The sequence below is a fragment of the Gracilinanus agilis genome, chromosome 5 (genome assembly GCF_016433145.1).
Source record: "Gracilinanus agilis isolate LMUSP501 chromosome 5, AgileGrace, whole genome shotgun sequence".
Taxonomy (NCBI): Eukaryota; Metazoa; Chordata; class Mammalia; order Didelphimorphia; family Didelphidae; genus Gracilinanus; species Gracilinanus agilis.
The window spans coordinates 213,165,538-213,176,998 of NC_058134.1; positions in this window are offsets into that span (position 1 = coordinate 213,165,538).

An 11,461-nucleotide genomic window follows, 5' to 3' on the forward strand; every position below is an offset into this window, starting at 1 on the left:
TACATTCGCTACTTTCTTCAGTTCTCATGCCAGGGAATTTTGTCCTCTCTGTAGAGAAGACCTTTTTAGTCCTGCATGAAAGAGGATTGTGGAATCCTGGCTACTGGCTACTGGGGAAAATTCCTCTGAATAGCCTATTACCTGTCTTGGATAGTGTGAAAACAGTTTGTCATGGAGACTATTTGTCATACTACAGTGAGGGAGGGAAGAGAGAATGAGAGAGAGAGAGAGAATGAGAGAGAGAGAGAGAGAGAGAGAGAGAGAGAGAGAGAGAGAGAGAGAGAGAAATAAAGAAAGAAACTATAGGTTAGAGATGGGCTGGGATCTGAGAGCCACTCCCTTCAAAGTAGAGGAAAGTCATGATGCCAAACAATGAGAGGAAATCACAAAGCTAATCTCAGCAATGGAAGAAGGACATGGTACTACTATATGCTAGTCTTAAACTAGAAGAAGGGATTTCAGAGTGAAAAAGGGCTGTTTCTCTAAAATAGGACAGGGTATCTTAAAGCCAGTCCCCCAAGAACAGAAAAGGGTGCTGTTCCTCTGTTCAAAACAACAGGACACCAGATAAAACAGGACAAGATATTACAAAACCTCCACAATCCTACCGGTACCCAGAGCCTAGCCATAATACAAAGTACCAATCTGGAAAGTGTTATGTGCAGAAATCTGCAGCCACACTTCTGTGGGGTGCAAGCTGGCAGTTGCCACTTTAGAACACAGATCCTGGCAGAGGACCCAAGCCGGGTGCCAAGGTGACAGTTGAGGTGAGGCTATAAAAAAAGGCTCCCCAAACCCCTGACTGGACTTCTGGATCTCAACTCAAGGGTTAGGGGAGGAGAAGGGTGGATTTGGGCCCCTGGGAGGTCTCGGTGGTTGGGTAGATTTGTTAGGCAGGTAGAACTACCATTGCTAACCAAATTCAATAGCCCTTTGGCATACCCAACAACCTTTATTATAAACTAGAGATTAATTCAACTATTAAGTCATCAGCAAGCCTTGGGTCAGCAACAATCTGTATCAGAGTTAAGATTTGCCCTCAAGGCTTTCTCATACTTCTGCACCTAGGAAAGATCAACCAATGTATCTAAAATAATTTAGTGTCATAATTTAGGCAAGATCCTTTAGCTTACCTTCACCCACTTTCCAACTCCCATTTACCTAGTTCAATCTAATTACCAATAAACCCATTTTAACTTTAAGCTTAAACGATCTTTGAAGCATTGTTTTACCTTATCAACAGGCATTTATCATTAGCAGTCAGATTTGAATTATAACCTTAATTGGCCAGCCTTTTCAAGCTAGTTTCATTTCAGGAAGTCACAACCTTCTTCCTGGAAACTGTACTAACTGTCCAATTAGATTGATTCCAACCCCTAGGAGCAGAGACAGAATCCTGAACTTAAAGGGATCTTAGCCTTGCTAGTGAGAGTTTATCTATTTCTCATTCAACTTTGGTATAGGACCCCTCCTTGATATACCATCTTCAATTGCAGAAGAGATTAACTCCAAAACATCTGTAAGAAAAACCTAAAAGAAAAACAGTGCCTGGCCACAGGATCAATTTCTATTGTAAAAAATAATGAAAGTTTTAAAAAGAATTAAAAATTATATAAAAATGAAATTAAAACAATAGATAAAATAATTGGCATAGAAATGAGATCTATGGAGGAAAAACTTGGAAAGAAAATAGCTTGGCACAAAAGATATTAAAATATATCAATGTAACAGACTCTTTGAAATTTAGAATAACCAAATGAAGTTAATGACTCGATGAGAAAACAAATATTATAAGTAAAAATATGGAAATTTGGGAGATGAATAGCATTTTATACAGAAAAAAACTATATGTAAAACATATGAAGGAGAGAGAATTTAAGAATCACTAAGATTATCTGAAAGCCATGACCAACAAAGAATCTGGATTGCCATTGTTCAAGAAGCCATAAAGGAAAATTGACTAGATGTATTAGAACAAGAAGGCAAAGTGAAAATAGAAAGATTCCACCTCTCCAAATAAACCTCCAACAAAAACAGTCAAGGAATGTCAAAGTCAAAATCAAGACCTTTGACATTTATAGGTCAAAGAAAAAAAAATTACTGCAAGCAGCCAGAAAGAGTGAAAGTATTTAAGAATACATAGTCAGTATTGTGGCAGCTGAATGGCTCAGTGGATTGAGATCCAGGCCTAGAGATGGGAGGTCCCAGGTTCAAATCTGACCTCAGACACTTCCTAGCTGAATGACCCTGGGCAAGTCACTTAACTCCCATTGCCTAATAAAAACCAAAAAAAAAAAATAAATAATTAAAAAAAGAATCATAGTAACACAAAATATTTAGCAGCTACAACTCTAAAGGAGCAGAAGGAATAGAATATGATATTCAAACAATATAGGCTTATAACAAAAATTTTACTTACCCAACAAAATGAATTATAATCCAACAGAGGGGAAAATGGACTTAATGATAAAGAACTTAAAAGCAAAGCAATAAGTTATGGGTAAAGCTGGGCTATATGGCTTCCTCCTTTGCCTTCATGGTTCAGTCTCTTAAAAGCTTTCATCAATGAAATGAAAAAACCAAATCAATGAGCTGGGCATGTAACTAAAAAACATCCTGAAAAACAAATAGAAAATCCTCAATTAAACACCAAATTAGAAACCTGAAAATCAAGGAAGATATTGATAATGTCAGCTGAAAATACATATGCATACATACATAGAATTAAATAAAAAAGACCATTTAAAAAACAGACTATTAAGTAATTTAATTTAAAAAGAAGAGGAAAACCAAATTACTCATATCAAAAATGAAAAGAGAATATTCACAATAAAGAAAAAATAAAGACTACTATTACTGATTATATCAAACAGGAATGATTTCACATAATTATATGCCAATAAAATCAGCATCTTAAGTGAAAGTAACATGTTCAAAAATATATAGTAATCATTAACAGAACAAGAAATTTAAAATTTAAGTAATATAATCTATGAAAAAGACATTGAAGAAGCCAGAAATAAACTTCCAAAGGGGAAAGTGAAAAAAAAAACACAATTACTACCAGATGGACAAGCAAATTCTAGGAAACATTCAAAGAAAGGATTACTCCTGATATTGTACAAAGAGTTTGCAAAAATAGCAAAAGAAGGTATCCTACCAAATACCCAAACCAGAGAGTTAAAACAGAGAAGGAAAACCATATTCCAATCTCCCAAATGAATAATGCTATAAAAATTTTAAATAACATCAAATAAACTTCCTATCACAAAAAAAAATTAACATATCACAAAAACTATACATTACAACCAGGCAGTTAACAAGGGAAAAGTTTCAAGCTCTTAAAATAATATGTAAAAATGCTCCAAATTGCTAATAATTAGAGAAATGCAAATTGAAGCAACTATGAAGTTTCACTGCACACCTATAAGACTGGCAAATGAGGGAACTGAAGAGATTAGGATAGCAAGTGATTAATTGTAGGAATTAAGTGAAACAAACTTTCACTCATTTTTGAGATTTGGAAGAAAACCTTATTGCATTGTTTGACCTTAGCCCTACCTGGTTGGGAAACTGGACCACCTCTACCTGCTATTTACCTCTCTTAACCACCCAGAAATATGGTCAGATCCAAAGGAGTTTTCTCACAATTGAACACCTCAATCAACCCAAATATCTTATTTGAAAACTGGCCCTGTACTGAAAAATCAATTATTGTTTTCATATTCCTCTTATTATTCACAGACCCTTGGTAGGAGAAGTAGTTCTCTTTTTTATTTCAGGTAATCAAAATTCTTCACTCTCCCCCTCCCAATTTAGAAAGTCCCTTATCTTTCCTCCAATTAGAAATCAGATTACCTAATGCTGTTTCCTGGTTAATTGTTTTCTTTTAATTAATTGGTCTTATTTGACTGTTTTTAATGTATGGAAATCTATCTTTCCATGTATTCAGGGTCCAACCCTATGCTGAGTGGAGGGCCAGGTCCAAATTTTCTGGGCAATTGACATACATTGTTTAATAAGTTAAAATTATTCATCTTTCCACCCACCACACAAAACTGACAAAAAAGGAAAATGACCAATGTTGGATGGACTGAGATAAAATAAACGCACTGATATATAATAATATTGGTAGAACTATGAATTTTTTTCTGGAAAGCAATTAGAACTATATCCAAAAATTTATTTTAATTGTGTATATCTTTTCAATTCATCATTATACCTATACACTGAAGATATAAAAGAAAGAGGAAGTGTCCTGTACGTACCAAAATATTTATAGCAAGTCTTTTCATAGTGGCAAAGGATTAGAAAGTAAGATCATGCATATAAATTGGGGACTGGATGAACATATTATAGCATATTAATATGATAGAATACACTCATGAACTAGGATAAAAGGGATGGTTTTAGAGAAACCTAAGAAGACTTCAATGAATTGATAGAGTTAAACGAGCAGAATAAGGAGAACAAGTTATACTATAATATTAACATTTTAAAAATAGACAATTTAAAAATACTTAAGGTCTCTGATCAACACAATACAGATCCTGATTCCAGAGAATGCTACCTAAATTCTGATAGAGAAGTGAAAGACTAATGTAAAAATGATTTGGGGTTTTTTTTGACAAGGTCACTGTGGGAATGTTTGTTATGTTTATTCATTGCAAGGAATTTGTTTTTCTTTTGGAGGAAGGGAGTGAGATGGAAAGAAGAAAAAATAAAATCTTGCAAACTGAAAAAAATTAATTAATAAAGAATATCTTTATCTTTGATACATATTAAGTTTATAAGAAAAATTATTTTCAGAAACACTAGATCAGGGCTTCTTGGAGCCAAGATGGTGGAATAAAGAAGGACTCTCTGAGCTCATCTAAACTCACCTCCAAACAGCCACACACTCAAACCCCATCCTCAAAATGATTTTTAATGGCTGAACCAAAAAAAAAAAGACAGGGTGAAACAGTGTACTGGTTCAAGCCAATGTAGAAGGACAACAGGAAAAAGCTGTCTCACCAAAGTAATAAAGGATAGCAGCAAAGTGCAGGGAGCATCCCAGAAAACCATTAGCAAGAAGTTGAATCCAACTCAAGTCAAACCAGGCTGTATGCAGGTTACACATCTGTAAGTCTCCCTACAGCAAGGGAGCCAATCTACCCTCTTGAAGTACATACCACAGGACTCCTACACTGCAGCAATCAAAGACAGCCACACTGCCCTCAAGCACCAGACCTGACCCCAATATAAGATTATGCCTGAAGATGGTGGCTTAGATGGAGCAAAACTTCAAACCTCCATACCCTTCCAGACTGAGATAAAAAACAAAGAGCTTCAAGGGGAAAGAAAATCAAATCTAACAACTGGACAGAGCTGGGGGATCCTACTGCTGGACAGCTCAAGAGGTACACCAAGAAAAAAAGGCCTGAATTCCTGAACTATTGGGCTTGAGGGTAAGGAAGAAGGGGAATCCCAGGACCCCTCCCCCACGTGTTGTGCAGAGTGTCCAGTGGCCCCTCAGATCTCTGGAAGGGCAAACACACTAGTCTGGAGGGAGACTCTTGCTGGCACCAGGCTCAGGGCATTGAACACAGACACAGGGAGGTGGCTAGAAGAGAAACACAGAGTGTTCACCCTAGATGCAGCAGTGCTTAATCTTGCCCCTCCCCCTTCTCTCCAGGTTTTAGCCTCAGGGCACATCAAGCTCTACAGATCAATCCCACCCTGGTTTAATCCTATCAATAAGACAGATCAGAAGTCTTCAGAGGGCAGGGAAACTCCAACACCCCTCCCCCATAGTCTGCAGAGAAAGTAGCTACAAACTTCTATTGCCAGTTGAGGAAGATCTTATATCAAAGCTCATTAAAATCATCTGCTTCACCTAATTAGCCAGCAGAGCAGAGAAGGCACAGGACGAAAAGAAGGAAAAAAATATGAGTAAACAATAGAAAAACAAAAAAGAAATTATTGACAGCTTCTTTCCAGGAAGTGAACTGAGAGCAAATGAAATAGAAGAAGATCAAGGAACTCCAAGCAAAACCAAAGAAACTCCAGCGAATTGGACACCGGCTTTGGAAGATCTCAAAATTCAATTAACTCAAGAACTCAAAAAACAATCAAGAGAGGCTGAAGACAATTGGAAAAAGGAAATACATGAACTAAAACAAGAAAATAGTGTCTTGAAAGTCAAAATTGACCAGCTTGAAAACAAAACAAAGAAGGTGAAAGATGACCTACAGGCACCAATACAAGCTCAGGACAGTACTCTCTCCATCCCAGGAATAGAGCCAAAAAATTAATATAGAGACAGAGTTATGAAATAAGCTGAAAAAAGGAGCAAAAGACAAAGAAAAAACTTGACTACATAAAGTTATTTTAGTGACAGGGAATATCAAAATATAAACTCAGAAGAGGACAACAATTCCAAAGCAGCTTTACATGAAGCCTTAAAGGAAAACATGAAATGGTGTCAGACCCAACAGAAACTCTGGCAAGAACTCAAAAAGGATTTTAAAAATCAAGTAAGAAAGGAAGAAGAAAAATTGGATAAAGAAATAAAAATGATGCAAGAGAATAATAAAGAAAGAATCAATGCCTTGGTAAAAGATATAGAAAAGTTCACTGAAAGAAACAATTCCCTAAAAGCCAGAATTGGCCAAATGGAAAAGGAAGTACAAAAATTTAATGAAGGCAACAACTTCTTAAAAATTAAAATTAGCTAGAAGAGAAAGTATGAAAATTTAATGAAAAAAACAACTTCTTAAAAAATAGACTTGATCAAATGGAAAGAGGCACAAAAAATCCAAGAAGAAAACAACTTCTTTAAAAGTAGATGAGCTAAATACAAAAATCCAAGAAAGACAACTCCTTATTAAAAAGTAGAAATGATCAAATAGAAAAGGAGATACACAAGCTCAGTGAAGAAAATAATTTCTTAAAATAGGAATCAGGCAAATGGAAGCTAATGACTCCATAGGGTATCAAGAAACAAGTTTCAAAATCAAAAGAATGAAAAAGCAAAAAAGGAAAATCTGAAATATCTCATTGGGAAAATGACTCATCTAGAAAATAAATCCAAGAGAGATTATCTAAGAATCACTGGACTACTTGAAAGCCACAACAAGAAAGAGCCTGGACTGACCATATTACAAGAAATTATCAAGAAAAATGCCTTAATATTCTGAAACAAAATGACAAAATAGAAATTGAAAGAATCCACTGATCACCTTCTAAAGGAGATCTCAAAATAAAAACTCCCAGGAATATTAGTTAAATTCCAGAGTTCTATGGCTAAGGAGAAAATACTGAAAGCAGTCAGAAAAAAAATTCGATTATCATGGAGCTACAGTCAAGATTACACATGACCTGCCTTCTACATTAAAGTATCAGAGAGTTTGGAATATGATATTCTGAAAATCAAAGGAACTAGGATCACAACCCAGAATCACCTAGCCAGTGAAACTGAGCATAATCTTTCAGGGGGTAATTGGAAATTTAATGAAATAGATGACTTTCTAATGAAAAGACCAGAGCAGAACAAAAAAAAAGATGGCATCCAAATGTAAGACATCCATGTCTTACATTTGGATGCCATCTTTTTTTTGAGAGAAACCTAAAAAAATAAATAGGAAAAAGAAAACTTAAAGGATTTAATAACATTAAACAGTTTACATTTTTACATGGAAAGATGATTGTTATAACTCTTCTTTTAAATTATATTTTTCCCTCAATTACATGTAAAAATATTTTTAACATTACTTTAAAGAAAAAAGTTCAGTTCTAAATTCACTCTCTTTCCACCCCCTATCTTGGATAGTAAGCAATCTAATATAGATTTTATATACATAGTCATGTAAAATATTTCTCCTTGTTAGTCATTTTGTGGAATAGAACTCAAACAAACAACAAAATCCCCCCAAATCAAGAAATTGAAATGCAGTATGTTTCAGTCTGTATTCGCACTCTAGCACCTCTTTCTTTGGAGCCAGATGCTATTTTTCATCATGAGTTCTTTGAGATTGTCTCAGATCACAGTATTACTGAGAATACTTAACTCATTCACAATTGTTCATCATATAATATTGCTATTACTGAGTATAATGTTTTCCTGGTTCTACTCACTTCACTTTACATTGGTTCAGTTATGGCTTTCCAGGTTTTTCTGAAATCCTCCTGCTCATTATTTCTTATAGCACAATAGTATTTTATTACAATCATGTTACCACAAATTGTTCAACTATTCCCCAGTTAATGAATATCCTCTCAGTTTTCAATTTTTTTGCTGCCACACAAAAGAACTGCTATAAATATTTGCATGCAAATAGATCCTTTCCCCTTTTTAAAAAAATCTCTTTGGAATACAGACTTAGTAGCCACGTTGCAGGATATAAAAAAAATCCCACAAAAATCATTAGTATTTCTATATATTATCAACAAAGTTCAATAGCAAAAGATAGAGAAATTCCATTAAAAATAACTCTAGACAATACAAAATACCTAGAGGTCTATCTGCCAAGACTAACCCAGGAACTATATGAACACAAAAACACTTCTCATTCAAATAAAATCAGACCTAAATAATTAGAGAAATATTAATTGCTCATAGGTTGGCCAAACCAATATAATAAAATGGTAACTTTACCTAAACTAATCTAACCTATTCAGTGTCATACCAATCAAACTTCCAAAAAATTATTTCATAGAGCTATTTTTAAAAATAACAGCATTTATCTGGAAGAACAAAAGGTCAAGAATATCAAGAGAATTAATGATAAAATAATATGAGGGAAGGTAGATTAGCAGTACTAGATCTCAAACTGTACTATAAATGGTATTCATCAAACCAGTCAGCTTAGAAATAGAGTGTTGGACCAACAGAATAAATTAGGTACATAACACACAGTAGAAGATGACCTTAGTAAACTAGTGTTTGATAAATGCAAAGATCCAAGTTTTCAGATAAGAACTCATTATTTGACAAAAATTGCTGGGAAAACTGGAAAAAGGATAGCAGAAACTAGGCAGAGACTGGTACCTCACACCATATACCAAGATATGGTCAAAATGAGTATATGATTTAGGCAAAAAAATGATACCATAAGCAAATTAGAGGAACGTGGAATAATTTACTTGTCTGATCTATTGAAGAAATAATGTTTATAAAATGGAGTTGTGAGGAGAATGATGTGATAAGATACTTTGTTTGGTGTCCACAAGAGTATCTTTAACTCTTCTCTCTGAAGGAAAGCTAGGGATGGCTTTCCTTCCTTCAGTCAATATGGAAGGTTCTTGGAGTCACACTACATATATAAAAAGCTATTTATTTTATGTTTAATAATATGAAAATAAGGATTAATAACACAGAAACCTTAATACTAATTGGGAACTGTGTCCACCCACTTGCTATGTCCCCCTTATGGTGGAGCCTTTGGTTCTTCCGGCTTTACTAAAACTACACTGACGCTTACTAAAAACCCCAGATGCTATCTAACTATAAATCTACCTAAACAATCCTTATTCAATTAATTTAATTTTATAAAGAGATTCTCCAAGTACATATGATTCAGTCAACCAAGATGATAGCTGCTAACTGACAATCTGGTAGCCCTCATATGGCCCAGAGTCCAGACAAACAGCTTCAATCTTTTTCCTTCTCCAAAACTGTTATCCAGCAAAACAGATCTACCAGCTTCTTCTTAGAGATGACTTCTCTCAATCTGGAACGTGGAAACACTCTTCAGATGGGATTCAGAGGTTTCTCTTCCCTTTCACCAGCCAAGAGTAAAATCTCAGATGTCTGTCTTCAACAGCAGCCAGAGTGAAAGCAAGCTCACTAACCAAAGCCCAGTCAGTGAGTGACCCAGTCAGTGAGAGGCCTAGTCAGTCAGTGACCCAGCTGACAGAACCCTTTCCTGTGTTCTTCTTTCCAAGTTCTTGTCTCACACATTGCTCTCTACCTTGCTTGTACCCTCAGAGATCTCTTTATTAAATTTCTTATTTTAATCAATATCCTTATTTTCTCACTACGCTATAGGGAAGAATTTATGAACATACAAAAGATAGAGAACATTACAACACATAAAGTAGATAATTTTGACAATATTAAATTAAAATGGTTTTGCACAAATAAAACCAATGCATCAAAGATTAGAAAACAGAAAACTGGAAAAAATGTACAGCAAGTCTCTAACAAAGACTTCATTTCTCAAATGTATATAGAACTTAGTCAAATCTTTAAGAATGCAAGTCATTCCCCAATTGAAAAATGGTCATAAAACAGGAATAGGCAGTTTTTAGATGAAGAAATAAAAGCTGTCTATAGTTATATGAAAATATGTTCCAAATCATTATTGATTATAAAGAAATAGAAATTAAAATGGCTCTGATCTCATACTCCTGGATATAGGAAATTGAGTCAAATTTACTAAAATAAGAATCATTCTCCAATTGATAACTGATAAAAAAAAGGGCCTAGTCAGTGTAGTTTTAGTGTAGCCAGAAATTCAAGAAATTGTAAAGGAAAATTTCCCCAATATCTTGGATCCAGAGGGTTAAAAAAAAAAAAAAAAAAAAAAAAAAAAAGGAAAGAATCTACTGTTCACCTCCTGAAAGAAATCCAATATGGACAATTTAGTGTTCCATGGTGAGAGAGGAAGTTTTCTTTTCTTTTAATGCATCCCTATCTGTTACATAGCTTTGATTTCTTCTTCTGAATACTATCTATTCATATCATTTGACCATTTATCAACTGGAGAACCATTCTTATTTGAGAAATGAGTCTTTTATCAGAGAAACTTGCCGTAAAATGGTTTGATGTATTTATTTATTATAAAGTTGTTTTTTATTTCTAGTCTGGGTCAGGGAAAAGTATGGAACAGAGGAGTTCAGTGGGTGGGAGGATTGGGAAGGTGATACTCCATCCAAGGTTTGGTGGAGTTCCAGAAATGAGGATCCCATGCCCACTCTGCCCTGAGGCCAATGAGAGGATGGCTCCTTCCCCCTACCAAGGCCCTGGCTGTGACCCTATATGGGTAAAGGGGAGGTGTCCAATTCCCAGTGTGGATGTGGAAGAGAAATTTGGGAGAGGGAAAGAAAAAGGACAGGGAAGACAATATCCATATCAATCCATGGCACTGTAAGCTGCAGTTCCTAGTGGTAGCCACCAGAGGACAGCATGGCCCCAAAGAAGGCTGGAGCCAAATAACTTGTCCAGAATTCTCCATTTCTTAGTAGTATGACTTAAAAAAATCCAATACCCCCCTCCCCCGCACTCCTGGCACTCTGCCAAACCTTACCTTCCCAATGCCTCCCACCTACTCCAAACCCCTGTTCCATACCTTTCCCTGGTCCAGACTAGAAACAAAAAAAATACTTTATAATAAAAAATATCCAACAATTTTATAGCATTTTCCAATAAATAAACATCTAAAGAAATAAATATTATTTTTGTATCTGCATATACATA